This window comes from Lemur catta, chromosome 2 (assembly GCF_020740605.2).
Source record: "Lemur catta isolate mLemCat1 chromosome 2, mLemCat1.pri, whole genome shotgun sequence".
Lineage (NCBI taxonomy): Eukaryota > Metazoa > Chordata > Mammalia > Primates > Lemuridae > Lemur > Lemur catta.
In genome coordinates this window covers 42,484,343-42,500,438 of record NC_059129.1, presented here as the reverse complement: position 1 = coordinate 42,500,438, position 16,096 = coordinate 42,484,343, and the positions used below count along the sequence as shown (strand labels likewise).

Genomic DNA, 16,096 nt, shown 5'->3' with positions numbered 1-16,096 from the left:
CTGGCCATGCCTACATCGCCTCCTTTCCTGTAGCTCCCATCCCAGTACACAACATTCCTATCACTGCAAAATAGGTAAAAGTTTGCTGAGCATGCCTTGCTGTGTCTTGCCTTGGTGTATTTGTGTCTTCCATGTACTGTATCTCAAATGTGCTTCCCTTCCTCATCTAGCTGACCAGGCACAACCTCCAATGGGAACATTCTTACTTGCCTTCTGTATGTGAGGCACAGTGCCAGGAGCTTTGCCAAGCTGTGTCATTCAGTCATCCATATAAGGTTGTAATTGGTATCACCATTGTACAGATGAGGAAAGTGAGCTTTAAAGAGAGCAAAACATTTGCCCAGCTGACATAACTGGAAAGTGGACAGGCAGCATGCAAACCTACAAAGGCCCAACTCAAAAGCCCAAGTTTTTTCCAATAATGGAATGTTTTTAATTGAAAGTTCGAGCACCCAAAGCCTCAGGCAAAAATGGCACATCTTCCCACAGGCACCAAGTTTACTCTCCAAGTTAATGTTTTTGTTGTTCGTCATTAGGAAGGGATAATAAGTTATATAACTTAATTGGTCAATACTTTTCAAAATTATTTTTAATCTAAAATAGAAATTTTTAGAGGATTTCACATGCAGTTTCAATATAAAACTTCAAAATAATCTTAAGCTTGGACAGGGTACTTCAGGCACATAGTCTGGCATATACTGTTTCAGTGTTTGAGGAAGAAAGGAAGGCATTTATGTGGAGGAAAAAAACGAGGAGACAAGCACAGTAGTCTGGAGTAGAGAAGATGAGGGTTGGAACTAAAGTGTTGGCCAAAGCAATGAAAACAATAATGTGGAGTGCTTAGGCAGGAGCCATCATTTCTCAGCTCCCAAAGGTACCAAAGCTGGGAGCTCCCTTCTACTCCAGGAGTACCAGAGTAACCCTTCTCACAGAGTTATACTATCTTTTGCTCCCATTTGGCTCCTACTTATTTCTCCACTGGTAACAACCTCTAGGGGAGGGGGACTGTGGTAGAGTATTTAGAAAAGAGAACTGGCAGAACTCTGTGGAATTCCTGAAGAAGATAATTAAGAGGATCGATTAAGGGTGACATCTGGGCAGCTGGTGAGAACAGTAATCAAGAGAGAATTCAGAGAGAAAAGCAGTATTCTGCAATCAGGAGAGGGAGTAACGTGGTGTGTCCTGAACAAGTTTGGTTTGAATTACCTATGGCATGAGGAGGTGATTTTAAATTTTAAAATGTAATTTGGAAATCACCAATTAACCTCCCTTTTAACAAAAAACAAAATAACATCTTGGGGTACATCTAATGCTTGAGATGAAAATGTAAGTCTGGGGAGAGTCGTCGCCGGAGCCGCGCCGCGCCGCCAGCCCGCCAGTCCGCGCTCGGGTCGGCGGCGTCTAGCAGCGGGGCCCGGCACGGTCACGGCGGGTGGCCCGATGCACTTGCAGCGCGGGCGGTCCGGGTGGGGCTCTACGACATCCAGGGCACGCTGGGCAAGGGCGACTTCGCCGTGGTGAAGCTGGGGCGGCACGGGATCACCAAGACGGAGGTGGGCCCGGGGCTCGGCGGGAGCGTCGGAGGAGAGGGCTCGGGACAGGAGCTGCTTGCCGAGAGGGGCGGCAGCAGCGGTGGGACCAGGGAGACCCGAGAGGCCGCCACTAGCCAAGGCGAGCGGGCCTGGCACTGTGAGGACCCAGGAGGTGCGGGGGGTCGGTGAGCAGCGAAGGCATCGGGCGGGTCACCGGGACCCGAGTGTCGTCCGACTGGAAACCCGACCGGCCGGGGCTTTGCTTTCCCCTACGCCACCTCCGGTGGTCACACGGAATTTCACCCAGAGCCTCCCACCCGGGCCGTGACCTGGTCTGTGGCCTCCGCTCCGGAGCCCAAGTTCCGCGTCTTCCCTGCTTTCGGCTGGGGCTGGGCTGGGAGGGGAAGTCTCGGTGCTCCGGGGCTGCGCCCAGGGAGAGGTCGCCAGCCGGAGGAGGGGACCGGCTGCGCTTGGGCTCCGCGGATGGGGGATCGAGCGGCCCGGCGACCCGGCGGCCTTCCCCTGCCCCCGAGGAGGGGGCCCCGGTGGCCGGGAATGCCCAGACGGCCACTGTCCATCGTCTCGCCTTCCTTTTGCCCCACAGTGTCTCTGATTTGCCGTTTGGCTACCTTGATCTCTTGCCTAGGGCATTTCCATCTAATACTCCAGACAATAGAACTGCTTAAAATGGTCATCTCTGCATTTGCACAGTTGGTGGGTTGGTCTTTCTTGTCTAGGTTTGTCCCTTTACCAGGTGTGCGTTCTGGCTGTGAACACGCATTCCTTAAGCCACATCGGATTCCGCCTCTCCACTGATAAAGCCCTCAACTGCGTCCTGACGGTGGATCCAGCACCCCTCCTCACCGCACGTTCTAATGCACCGCACGTATTTTCTCACAAGTCTCTGTGCTTACCTAACGCGCCTCCCTTCCTTCCACTGCCTCAGGCTGCTCTCCTCGGGTCTCTATTTTAAGACGTGCAAATTAAATACCTTAGCTTAGAGAAACGGTGGAAACAGAACCATTCTTTAGTGGTTTTGATGTATCTACTCTGGTTTATTGTAATTGCTACTGGAGTTTCATCATTTTTCCCCCCAGTTTTCAACCTATTCCGTTTTTTCCCTTGTTAGTACGAATGTACTAGAGTTTGAATGTGGAATAAAGTAGGACTTTTCTTCAGAAAGACTTAGGTAAGGCGAAGGGCATTTGGAAACTTGAGTGATTTTTGTGGCTGTTGTACTTAGAAATTTTGCTTAATGTCGGTTTCCAGAAGGAAGAGACATATGTCATTCAGTCCTCACTTTTTGCCTTCCCCGACTGATCCTGAAGCAGTCTAGATCTGACTTACTTTGTAGCATCGGGACCAAGATCATAGATTTTCCTCTCAAAAATTTACCAGTGTTGGCAATTTAGACTGTTTGTAATGATACTGATAATCTGGCTATGGTGACATTACTAACTCTGCATAACTTAATCTGATCCCAGCATTTTTAAAAATGAAGAAATTGATTCCATTCTTCTGAAGAGCCATGGCCTTATGCCATGCCATTTCCCCTGGATTTACATTAAAGAAGGCGTTTTAAATGCAAATTTTATGAGTCTTTGCTTAATGACTGTCTGAAAATCAAACAAATTGCCAGTTATAAAGAGGTTCTACAGAACTTTTGAACTAGAGTATGTATGTGGTAGAATTATTCCAAACCCATCAGTTCACAACATTTTTTCCCATCAGCTCTTACTGGATTCATAGTGAGATTAAATCAAGTCAGTTGGTATTTATCAGGTCAAATTTAGTTAATACAGTATCTATTTAAGAGCTGCTTAAGCGGAACTGATAGTGACTGACACTTGAGGTTGACAATTCAAATGGTGTCCCCTTTAAACTGATACGTTTTAGAGAGCTAGGAGGCACTGTACAGTAATATCCTGGTTTGGCTATCAGAGTGAGATCAATGCATTCATTTGTAATTGAAGGTACAGGTTAGATCATGAAAGAGCACTTAGATCCTAAATTGTTTGTGTAGTATATATGTTTTAAGTGATTTAGGTTAAAAACTAAATTTTTAGTCCACAGAAATCATCTTCCTAGTGCTTGTCTAAAGAAGTCATTAACATAAAAACTAATAATGTAAATTTAAGATGGGTGAGTGTGTTTGTAGTAATTTGGTGCAATTAGAGATAATGTAGAGGGGGTGAGGGAAATGTCAAGGCAATTGCTGAACAGAAAATTTGCTGTAGATCTCTAGATTTGTGAAGTTGCTCTGTGAATTTTTATAGGTAATTTACATTAATAATTGTTTAGCAAGGGCACAGACACAATTATTTCATAAAGTATTCCATTTGTTGTCAATGAGATTTTTTTACAGCAGTATTTGTTAACTTCACTCATTCACTAGATAAATATGTGTGCTTTCGATAAATACAACTACCTTAAAAACTATAAGATGGCTAGTGAAAACTTTGTTTTATTTTCAATTATTTTAGGTTCTCATTGCTGAATAGACTACAGTAAACATAGAATAATAAATATGTTATAAAAAACAATTACCAAAATATCATTATAAATTTCTTCATATACTGTATTTTCTTTTTCCAAGTTTTTTTGTTTGTTGGTTGGTTGGTTGGTTTTGTTTTGTTTTGTTTTTTGAGACAGAGTCTCGCTTTGTTACCCGGGCTAGAGTGAGTGCCTAGCTCACAGCAACCTCAAACTCCTGGGCTTAAGCGATCCTACTGCCTCAGCCTCCCAAGTAGCTGGGACTACAGGCATGCGCCATTATGCCCAGCTAATTTTTTCTATATATATTTTTAGTTGGCCAGATAATTTCTTTCTATTTTTAGTAGAGACAGGGTCTTGCTCTTGCTCAGATTGGTCTCAAACTCCTGACCTCAAGCAATCCACCCGCCTCGGCCTCCCAGAGTGCTAGGATTACAGGTGTGAGCCACCGCGCCCGGCCCATATACTGTATTTTCACATCAATGTAAGTTTGTATGTTTTAAAACTTAGAGGTCTTTTTTCCCCCAAGTTTGATCCTGAGACAAGTTTTAGGATTTAGTTTAAACATCTACATGATGAACAATTGGAACTTTTATTTTTAATTGGCTCTTCTCTGTCTCTTGTTCTGTATCACTCAAAAATGTTCTATTTTCTACAGAGCTCGGGAAATCCAAGTCTGCTTCCCTAAAAAAAAAAAAAAAATAGTAGACAGAAGAGATCTTCATTTTGTTTTAATCTATCAAGTAGCTTAACACTGTTTAAGAAATATAATGACATCATCATCTGAACCGGCATTCTTATGTTATTAAATCTCTGTGAATTTTACACACAAAAGGGAAAGCAGGTGGTGGTAGAATCCAGCTTCCTAATATAATACTTCATAAAAGCTTTGTAGTGTTGGTTTGTGGTTCATGAATTAGAGAATCGAATTTTATAAAATTACCATAATGGGAAAAGAATAATGGCATTTAAGCTGTTAAACTGTTTTAGGCAGTAGTGGTTGCTAGTTTGCTATTCTGTGAATGTCCTTGAGTAGTCTTTTATTTTATTAATACTACATAGTACTAGGAAATAACTTTTTCTTTCTAGGTAATTGTTTAGCTAGTCTTTTGTCTTTTAAGTAAAATTCTAGAAAAGCCACTTATGCCCTTAAATTTTTTGTTTTTTGACTCTTAAAGAAATAGTGTCTTACTATAAAAAATATAAAAAATAAAGAAGAGTAAAGTGTATAAAAAAGTATATGTATAATTCCTCCACAAGTGGGAATAAACCATTCTTAACATTATGGCATATTTCCCCCTAGTATTTTTATTTAAATGCATTTTTTTCATAGACGAAAGCACATGATGCACTATAAATTGTATTTTTTCCACTTAACATTATAACCTAAGCATTTTGCTTATTATATATAACTTTATAAAACATTTTTAGGCCGGGCACGGTGGCTCACGCCTGTAATCCTAGCACTCTGGGAGGCCGAGGTGGGTGGATCGCTCGAGGTCAGGAGTTCGAGACCAGCCTGAGCAAGAGTGAGATCCCATCTCTACTAAAAAATAGAAGGAAATTATCCGGCCAACTAAAAATATATATAGAAAAAATTAGCCGGGCATGGTGGCGCATGCCTGTGCTCCCAGCTACTCGGGAGGCTGAGACAGTAGGATCGCTTGAGCCCAGGAGTTTGAGGTTGCTGTGAGCTGGGCTGACGCCACGGCACTCACTCTAGCCCGGGCAACAGAGCGAGACTCTGTCTCAAAAAAAAAAAAAAAAAACATTTTTAATAGCTGCATAGTGTTCTACCTTATGGATGAATCCAATTTTATTTAATGATTCCTTTATTATTGAATATTATATAGTTTCCAGTTTTCACTTACAGTAAATAATTTGAAGTAAACATTTTTGTTTATATTCTATATCTGTATATTACATTTTTTTAAGGAGGAAGAATTTCTGGTAAATTCCTAGAAGAGAATTTACTAAGTGAGAAGGTATCATTTCTACATTAAAGAGTAGTGTATGTTTATTACCAAGTCTATGTTTATTATTGAAAAACTTAAAAGTATAGATAAATTAAGAGAACTACCCATACTATCTATCCAGATAACTATCATTAGTTATTTTTCAGACCTTTTCTGTGACAGATAACTGAGTTTTCCCCAACAGCATACTCTTTGTATTGCTTAGCTAAAGAACATATAAATGTGTTGTCTATAGAATCTTAAAGATATTTCACAGAGTTTCTGAAAATTACCTTTTTAAAATAGCATGTAAGTGTTAGGCTACTTACTTATCCTTCAGAGAACCTGGAATGCAAAACTGATGTCAAGGACATTCTGAAAATTGTTTTTGTTCACTAAAAAGCTTTGTATGTGCATTTGGGGGCTTTTATAGTTAGACATAATTCTTTAACTATTACCTTAACATGTAAGGTTTTTTAAAGCTTTCCAAAATAGGTAAAAGTATCAAAATTACATTTCTGTAGCAAAAGTAGAAACGAGTAGGGCATATTACACCCTAATTAGGATGTTTCTTAAAAAGGACTCATTTTTTAAAATAAATTTGAGTTTTATATTTTGCTTTAAAATTTTAAGACGCCTCTCAATAGTCTTGGAATTAATCTTGCACCGTGAAATATTCCAGATTTCAAGAAGCAGCTGTACTATATCCAATGAAAGGACTTTTTACAAAGTAACTTAATCACTAATATTTATATCTAGTCCTATGTATAATCTTTAATTGTGTATTGAAATAAAAATTATATTTGTCATGGAAAAAAAAAAAGAAAATGTAAGTCTGTTGCTCAAGAACGGGATTGAGGGTGAGAGCTGATTTCTAAGGTATGGATGAGAACTGCCAGAAGTAATTTCTAGGGGAAGAAGAAGAGAGACACTGTGACTGAATCCGAGGAAACATACTTTTTATTTTGTAGAGACAGGATCTGGATCTATTACCTAGGCAGGAGTGCAGTGGCACAATCATAGCTCCTGAAGCTTAAAACTCTTGCACTCAATCAGTCATGCACCATCATGCCCAGAGAATTTTTCATTTTTGTAGAGAAGGGGTCTCCCTGTATTGCCCAGGCTGGTCTTAAACTCCTGGCCTCAAACTATCCTCCCATCTCAGCCTCTGAAAGTAGTGGGGTTACAAGGTAAGAGCCACCACGCCTGGCCTACAGATCTTAAAAATAGGCTACTAATTGAGCTGGACTTCTAGTAGCCATTACAAGGAGGAAAATGTAATCAGTTCAATTCACTCAACAATTACTTATAAAGCAGTCATGATATGATAGGCACAATAATCTGAGGCTTTCAGGATATATGCAACACCCACCATGAAATTTATCAATATATTCTGGAGGACATTCAGATATCAATCAAATAATTGGGACTAACTATAAATTGAAATAACTGCTCCAAAATTAAGGAATAGCATTCTATGGGACCAAATAAGGAAGATGTTCCATTTAAGACTGGAGAAAGAGCCTGAGCTTCGACTTAAAGATTAATGATGGGCTGGGCACGGTGGCTCACGCCTGTAAGCTGAGGCGGGAGGATCGCTTGAGGTCAGGAGCTCGAGACCATCCTGAGCAAGAGTGAGATCCCGTCTCTACTAAAAATACAAAAATTAGCCGGGCATGGTGGTGCATGCCTGTAGTCCCAGCTACTCGGGAGGCTGAGGCAGGAGGATCGCTTGAGCCCAGGAGTTTGAGGTTGCTGTGAGCTAGACTGATGCCATGGCATTCTACTCAGGGCAATGGAGTGAGACTCTGCCTCAAAAAAAAAAAAAAAGATTAACAATGAACCAGAGAAAGTTCAGAGAAAAGGGTAAGATAAAAAAAATAAACCTGTTTCTCTACAGCAATGGCAATAGAATGGAGTCTCATCTCCTACAAAGAGTTCAGTTCTGGGACAGGCAAAACTTATATATGGTCAAAATAACCCTAGAAAATCCTTTATATTGCTCATCAAAGCACTGTACCATGGCTACGTGCATAAGCTTAACATGATTGTGTAAAGTATAGAGTAATGGACATAATATCGTAAGAAAGACTGTGATAAACCAAAATCCATCTTTAAACATTAAAATCACCCTCAGTGTTTGAACAGTGTCAAACAGTGAGAAACCCTGGGGAAGGAGACCTCTTTAGGAAACAGAGATTGACATCTGTCTTTTCACACTCAAACCAAGGCTGCCTTTCCCTGAGTCAAGTGAAATTGTTTTCTGTTTACATTGCTGCATTGTTTTTCTTTTTTGTTTGTTTATTTTTTCTTTTGCAGAAAATTCAAAGTTGACCTTCCTTACATTCCTAGGATACTATTCCATTGCTTCCTGGTACTAAGGCCAAAAAGGTCCCACCCTACTTGTCCCTCAGAAAGAGGACACACCACATAATAAAGCAAGCAAGGCTCTCAGCAAAATCCACACAATAAGCACAACAGCAAGTCCAATCAGGTCATTCTTTGTGGCATTTCCTAGTGTAAACCAGAGCAAAATGACCAATTTCCCAGAAGAATGAAAGGAAGTGGACCAGGGACCCAGCTTTCTACTAGCCTGGCTTAATGATGTAAGAACAAAGGTAACTCCATGACAGGCTAGGCTTCCTGGAATAGGCCTAAGTTTCGGTTTCCCTGGCGTGGGCCCTCCCCTTCCCCGAAATGAGGCGGATGACCACCTGAGGATCCCGAGACTTGGAGCTGACCAATCAGGAGTCAATGCGACCATGGAACCGACCAATGAGGAGCCGACACGGTCAGCCAGTCTTGAAGGAACAAATGAACTGAGGGAGGGAGGGGGATGGTGTGCACAGCGTATGTAGCCCACTGGAAAGTATAAAAGCTTAGTTTTACCCCAGGGTGGGGGTCCTAGTTGGTGGAGAGGCCACTGCGTTGGTGCTCTGGGACTTGGACCCTAGGTCGAGCTAGCCAGTAAACTCCTTTCCCTTTTGCAGCCTCGGTGACTCTGCCTCTCTGGTCCTGGGACCGAGGGAAATCGATTCTAACAGGAGGATCACTTGAGCCCAGGAGTTACCAGCCTGGGCAACATAGCAAGCCCCAATCTCAAAAAAAACTAAAACAAAAACAAAAGTCACCTCATTAACCTAAACTCAGATATGGTCAAAAGGAGCTTGTTATGGATAACAAAAAGTACTCCTTTCACCCCTATCAGGAAATTCCAAAGGTTTTAGGAGCTTTTTTAGAAAGCAGGAAGAAAAACTAAATACCAGTGATAAGGAAAAGCCCCATCTATTACTTAGCACAGCAGCCACCTGAGACCCCCACACCTCAAGGAAGACCCACATTAGCATACCACTAACCTAACATCTAGCACATCAACATAACACTAAACCTAATTACCTGGTGCAAAACACTAAGCTATTGCCTGGTGGGCATTAGTCACCTGAGACCCCTCCCCTTGGATCACCCCAACTTAATAAAAATGGAAAAAATTGGATAGACGGTGCTCAGAATTTGGTGGCGAGACCCCTCTGAGCCTGCCAGCAAATAAACGTTGATTCTCCGACTCTCCATGTGCAGCTCGGTTTGTCCTCGGGACCACTCGCTGTGACACTTGCTGTGACAACAGGAACTAAGAGCAGAGACTATATATATTTTTTATTATGTTACCAAAAGATGAGCACAACTGGCCTGCACACCACTGGAAGTCACATCAAAAAGAAAAGTACCAGAACTAGATAGAAGCCACTTCCTTCCCTGTGTCTTGCAGTGCTCCCTCCGGTGCAATTTACTGACAAAGTCTAACATTGTACCAGATGGCAAAGAAGAAATGTTTACAGGGTACAGCTCCATTATCACAAAGCAGGACAAATATGGGGTGGATATGGAACAGAAATGCAATTTAAAAAAGCAAGCTAAAATAAAATCCTAAACCCTTGCCAACGGAACAGATCCTCCTCTTGGCCCCAGAAAAACCTTAAAACAGAGTTCCTGGTGGTGAAGGGAAGGGAGGTCAACTTCATTATACCCTCTCCCTTTTGGAGTTTAGATACAATTGACCAGCATTAATGTTAAAACAGAGATCATAAGACTGTCAAAACAGACTCTTGGTGACAATAAGATACTAAATTACTAACAGGACCTAAGGCCATTCAAGGCAAAGGTTAAATCCCACCTGCAGCCCATCAGTTTGCTTAACAGATCACTTGAGTTGGTATATTGTGGCTTGTTTGTGATTAACAGACTTCTTTATATTAAAACATTAAAAGCGTTTAGACAGCGTTTTATTTCTTTAAGCAATTACAAATCAAGGAATCTTTGAACCCCTGCTTTGGAGACCTCTCACCTTTCTGGGCCAAGCCAATGTATACCTCCCCTGTATTGACTTACGATTTTACCTGAAATCCCCTTTCCCTAAAATGTATAAAACCAACCTGTAACCCAACGACCTCAGGACCACTTGCTCAAGACTTTTTGGGTGTGACTCCCTGGGCTGGGTCACACATATTCAGCTCATAATAAAGCCCTTTTAAATTATTTTGCAGAGTTTGGGTTTTTGCAATCATAGTGAGCACTGTTCACACCTTTGGCTACGTGGTTTCTGTACTACATACTTATTACACACCATTTTAAACACATTTGATCTTAACAACAAAACAACTCTGTATATTTTCACCTATCAAGACAAAGCCACCTTACAAGTGAATTTCTCACCCTTTCCCCAAAATACAGAGACAGACAGTCCCAGTCATTGTGTAGCTCGAGATAGAGCTGTATTGTTTACTCTTCAAATTTAGTCACAGTATCATTGACTATACTGTCACCTAAAAGACTATATTATAAACATAACTTCCAACAATTTGCATATATCAAATCATAAGTGTAAAAAAAGAGGGACAAAGAAAATTGATAATATATGAAAATAAGCACATGCTCATGAGAAGCAAAGAAAAAATATGCAAAACCATTACGGTGTGCATTTGTACTAATAATTGGTGACAAGGCCAGAATTGATATCTATGACTTCCTTCTTGCCCTTCCCATTCCATGTCTTCTCACCCTCAGCCAGAACCACAGCTGGTCAGAATTCTGTACCTGGGAGAGTGAACACACCTTCATTCCTGAAGAATATGAGTCCTCAATAGTCCACTTCTTTTCGTTTGCTGTGGTCTTCCAATGAGAAAAGAAAAGTAGCTCAGAGCAGCGTGAGCTGTGTGAGGTATGCAAAATGCATCAGGTCCAGAGAGACGTGAGTATGGGACTTCAGTCACCACTCACACCTTGCCCACTACCACGCATTCCCTCAGGGGCAATTATTTAAAGGCATTTTGTTCCTAACTAGCTGCCTCACCCATTATCTTCTTGTTCCTGAAATTTGTGATGCAAAGGACAATATGTTATTTTAATGCAAATTCTTGATAAACAACTTGCCTTTTCTTTTCTTTTTCCTTTACCTTTAAAAACCCACTGGGTAATCCTAACACTCTGGAAAGCCTAGGCCAAGGATCACTTGACGTCAGGAGGATCATGGGAGGTCAGACTGGCCTGAGCAAGAGCAAGACCCGCATCTGTACAAAAAATAGAAAACTTAGCCAGGCATGGTGGTGCATGGCTGTAGTCCTAGCTGCTTGGGAGGCTGAGGCAGGAGGATCATTTGATCCCAGGAGTTTGAGGTTACAGTGAGCTATGATGCTACTATACTCTGTCTCAAAATAAAAAAAAAATAAAAAAAAAAACTCACAAAACCCCATTGTAATTGCTGCTAATCTGAGCACATATTCAGGGCAACTTGAATCTATGCTTCCAGCCTGTAGTCCTCAAATATGACCCAAGCAAACTCTCTACTTATATTAAGTTTGCCTCAGTCTTTCGTTTTTCTTTCCTTTAAGTCAACACCATTAACCATTAAAATCAGACTTGGAAATGCTAACAGGCAATACATTTACTAACTAGAAACATGCTGATGGTCAAATCTTTCTACAGTTCACCCAGTATCTAAAAATTCTCTTCTTCATGTCTGTCTTACTCTGGTACTTACCACTTACTCTGCGAGCAAGTCTCTTCTTTCCACAGTTGTAGCATTGACACAAAAGGGGAATCCAGGCCTTTATCCTTAATTCCCTGAATTACCACAGCACAACTTTTTCACAGGTAACAGAACTTTACTGAGGTCTGAAAAAATAGGTGTGTTTCATCCATCCCAGAATAAGAAGTGAATAAAGTACAATCTTAGACTGAGATTCCCCTTCTCTTACACATCCATCAATTATGCATTTCCCTGGGTATTCTAGAGGCCAGCTCTTCCGGGCAGGTAGTCCAGACTCCACCACCCCCAACCTCTGGGGCCCACTGCACAAACTCAAGTTGGATAAAGTAAATTCCCCTTTGTTCTGCAGAGTAATTCAGCCCTGAGCCCCTTTCATACTCAAACAATATAAAAACCCCATGAAATATTTTTTTCTCTTTTTTTTTAATTCAGTCCCCATAGGGACCATCATAAATTGCCAATGCTGACTATATTGCAAGTCGTCATTGAGGGGTACTGGGAAAAGTTTTCAATTAGCAGTAATCACACCTCAGATAAACCTCATTGGCTATGATATTGCCACTGCGCAAAGCTGAAATATTTTTTAATATCAAAAGAAAAAGGACTTCTCATGGTTAAATTCAGCCTACCACAGACCAATTCCAACAACAGTCAACTTTTATCTTCTGCGATCTGAACACAAGGCACGAACTGACTATTTTCATAACCACACGCCCCAGGACTCTGCACCCAGAATAGGAGGACAAGGCTCCCAGGGCCATCCAGGACTCACTTCAGAGGTTTTGCAGCTCCTGGAAGAGCCACAGTGAGGGGTCAGGGATAGTGATGGGGCCCTAGAGGGGCACAGCCTCGGCTGCAGGGGAGCAATGGGGATTCCACCCCTGGGGGAGCACCACCAACTCCTGAGCCTGAGCTGAACCTCTCCCCTGGGGAGCTCTCTGCCTTCTCCAAAGAAGAAGAAATGTTATGGGGCACAGGGAACCCCTTGGTCCCACCCACCATGGAGCAGATGGTCAGGGACACATCGCCTGACTTAAACTTGAAGTATGGAAGGAGCGTCCCAGAGAAGGAAGCTGGAGGGAAGGAGAAAATATGGGACCCATCAGTCATGTTATAGAAGGAAACATCCCCTTTGCTGTAGTCCAGGAACACTCCCACTCTGTGGGGAATCTGCCTAAGGTGTAGCTGAGTGTCAGGATTAGTACAGGCCCAGTATTCTTCCTCAAACTGCCCCATAACCCAGAACCCCTTTTCTGGACACTCTTTGTACCAGTCTGTTCTTTTCACATCTTCCCTACAGACCCCCAGAGTCCACTGGCTATTGTCTCCATGCCTGACCTCCACCTCCCAGTAATGTCGCCCAGACATGATGCCCTCAAGGCCCAACACACTGAGGCTGCCATTTGAGTCACCATAGGTGTCCTTCCAGGTCAGACTCTTCTTGTCCAGAGAGATGGCCAGGTTGGAATGGGCAGAGCTTGTATCCAGAGTGACAAACCCTGCAGAGAGATACCAGTCACACAAGGCCCTCCCCTGCCCCATAACAAGGGTGCGCATACCCCTCAGCCCCCAAACTTAGCTGCATGGCGGAGGGGTAAACCCCCTAAGATGAGAGTCATGTGACTCTAGTCCATGCTCTCCAAACAGAAGAAGAAACCAGGAGACTGATTTGATGGTTAGATATGCCACAGCCTGCTTGAGGACCAGGCCCAGCTTTGTGACAGTCAACTCCACCACCCACCCCACCACCATTCATGGTGCCAGCACCTGGATGATCACAGAGAATGGAAGAAGCATCCAGAAACCAAGGTGGCAGCAGAAGGAGCACCCAGAAAGAACATGTAGTCACTCACAGGCCTGGAACTGTTCTGTCCACCAATCTACAAGAGAATGACAGAGTTCATATTAGGGATCTGCAGAGATTGTACACACCAAAATAAACACCTAGACTTCTGAAACATAGTGATACAGAAGTTATAGGGAAAAGTGTGTTGGAAAACATTCAGCTGATATATATCTTTCTCTCTCTCACACACACACATCGATCATGCTGCAGCCTTCATGATGAAGACTAAGCCATAAAGCTTAACACCCAGGGATTGAGAGACTGGACACCAACCTGAACAGAAAAGTCATTGCCCAGATTTCATTGTCAAATTATGCTTCCTCAAGTCCCTAGCCATTCAAGCTTCCTGAAAGCTAGGGTTATTTGAGAAGGCATGGAGGAGATTGAAACGTCTACGACCTCCACTTACTTATGAAGAACTGAGCTGACCTTGTAGGTAGCCTGTAAACCTTGGGCAGAGAGAGAATTGCATCTGGCTGAGCTGAACCTGGAGGATGACCGGAAACCATGAGTGAAAGTCAAGATGCAGAATAAGAGAAATCTTGCCCAGGTAGGAGGCAATAGAGAGGCTTCTAGGATGGGAGAGAAAGAAGTTCACATCAGGAAACACATATATCCAGTGAGAGGACAGACGATAATGACCTCTCATCCCCTTTTCATGGGCTGATGGGAGTGAAAACATCCCTATATAGATGAGAGAACTGAAACGTACTTGATCTGGTCATTTGGCTCCCCCAAGAATTGCCCAAAGGATTGAAAGCTCCCAGGAGAAACCCCACCATGATAGGCCCCTAAAGATGTCCAGGATCTAAGCCCTGGAATGTGTAAATATGTTACATACATGGCAAGGGTACTTTGCAAATGGATTAAGATTAAGGACCTTGAGATGGAGAGGTTATCCCGGATTATCCAAGTGACCCCAAACTAATCACATGAACCCTTGAAAGCAGAGGCCTTTCTTGGCCGTAGTCGGAGAAATAGATGTAATCACAGAAGCAGGGTCAGGGACATGCCGTGTCACTGGTTCTGAAAATGGAAGAATGGGCCCACAAATGAAGGAATGCAGATGGCCCCTAAAAGCTGGAACAGAGGAGAAGTCTCCAGAAAGGAACGTGGCCTTGTCCACACCTTATTGGACTTCTGACCTACAGTGCTGTCAGACAGTAAGTTTGTGTTGGTTCAAGCCACTAAGTGGGTGGTAATTTGTTATGGTAGCAAATATTATAGAAAGCTAATAAGCCCACATAGGGTTAGGGACATGGAACACATCCCACATGGAATAGGGCACAGGCAGGGGAAGGTGCCAGGAGAGAGGATGAGGTTCTCCATCAACTGCACATGGACAGCTGAGGACCCAGGAAATCTCACATGCTCTTCTGGAAGGTGGAGAGGCAGAGAGATGCCCAGAGAGCCACTAGACCAGGCCTGGGGTCAAGAGGAAGAAGCCATAACGTGCATTGATTTTGCAACCACAGACAAGTGACCTAGACTACGAACTTCACCTCAGGGCCAGGGAGGGGAGACTACAATGCCAGGTGGGACCTGCCCCTTCTCAGCAGACACCAGCCCAAAGACCTTTAGGACCAGATCAAACTAGCCTCCCCAGAGTGAGAACCTGAAATGACTAAGAGGGAAGGACAGGGTCCCCTCCCCACATGGTCCTAAGCCATAGACTCTGCTCCGACATCTGCATTCCTTTTGGGGAAGAAGAAAGATCACCAACCAAAGCAAAACCTATGTATGTCATAAGACTCCAAAATATCTTCAACTGGAGAGCTTTTGTCTCCAACAGGGTGGAGCCTTAGGAGCCAAGATTAGAACAGTAAACCATAAGTCAACATCTTGCACATGGGTGTAAATTTGTGACCACCGTTGCCACTTATCCAGGTTCAATTGATATTTCTATCTTTATTGATTTGCTTGATGGAAAGAGGATCACATAAAACAGTTGAATACCCCAGATGACCCTTTGAGAAAAGGGAACTTTACTTGTTTCTCGTGGAGACATCAGTTAATACTTGACTGTAATTTTCTGTATCACAGCTGATAGAGATTACCAAAGAAGAACAAAGAGGAGGAGAAGGAGGCGGGAGAAGAGAAAGACAGGGAGGAGGAGGAGAAAAGGAAATGGGCTTTGAGTTTGAGACTGCAGTGTATCAAGGACTATGCTGTGTGCTTTAATGCGTTCTTCACTTAATTTCCACAGCAAATCTGTAGGTTACAGATT

At 42.8% G+C, this 16,096-nt stretch overlaps 1 long non-coding RNA gene and 1 other non-coding gene across 2 annotated transcripts in view; both read right to left on the bottom strand.

Annotated features, from left to right (window-relative positions):
- The window catches only part of LOC123631788, a 29,710-nt gene extending 15,376 nt beyond the window's left edge, over positions 1 to 14,334 (bottom strand). Inside the window, exons 1-4 of the long non-coding RNA XR_006733226.1 lie at positions 14,299 to 14,334; positions 13,791 to 13,903; positions 12,015 to 13,522; positions 11,090 to 11,186 (exon numbers count right to left, since the gene is read on the bottom strand). This is a non-coding gene — a long non-coding RNA (uncharacterized LOC123631788). The remainder of the gene's footprint in view (positions 1 to 11,089; positions 11,187 to 12,014; positions 13,523 to 13,790; positions 13,904 to 14,298) is intronic.
- Positions 12,456 to 12,596, bottom strand: LOC123633605. The gene has a single exon (XR_006733638.1). It is a non-coding gene; the product is annotated as a U4 spliceosomal RNA (small nuclear RNA).
- Positions 14,335 to 16,096: the final 1,762 nt, after the last annotated feature.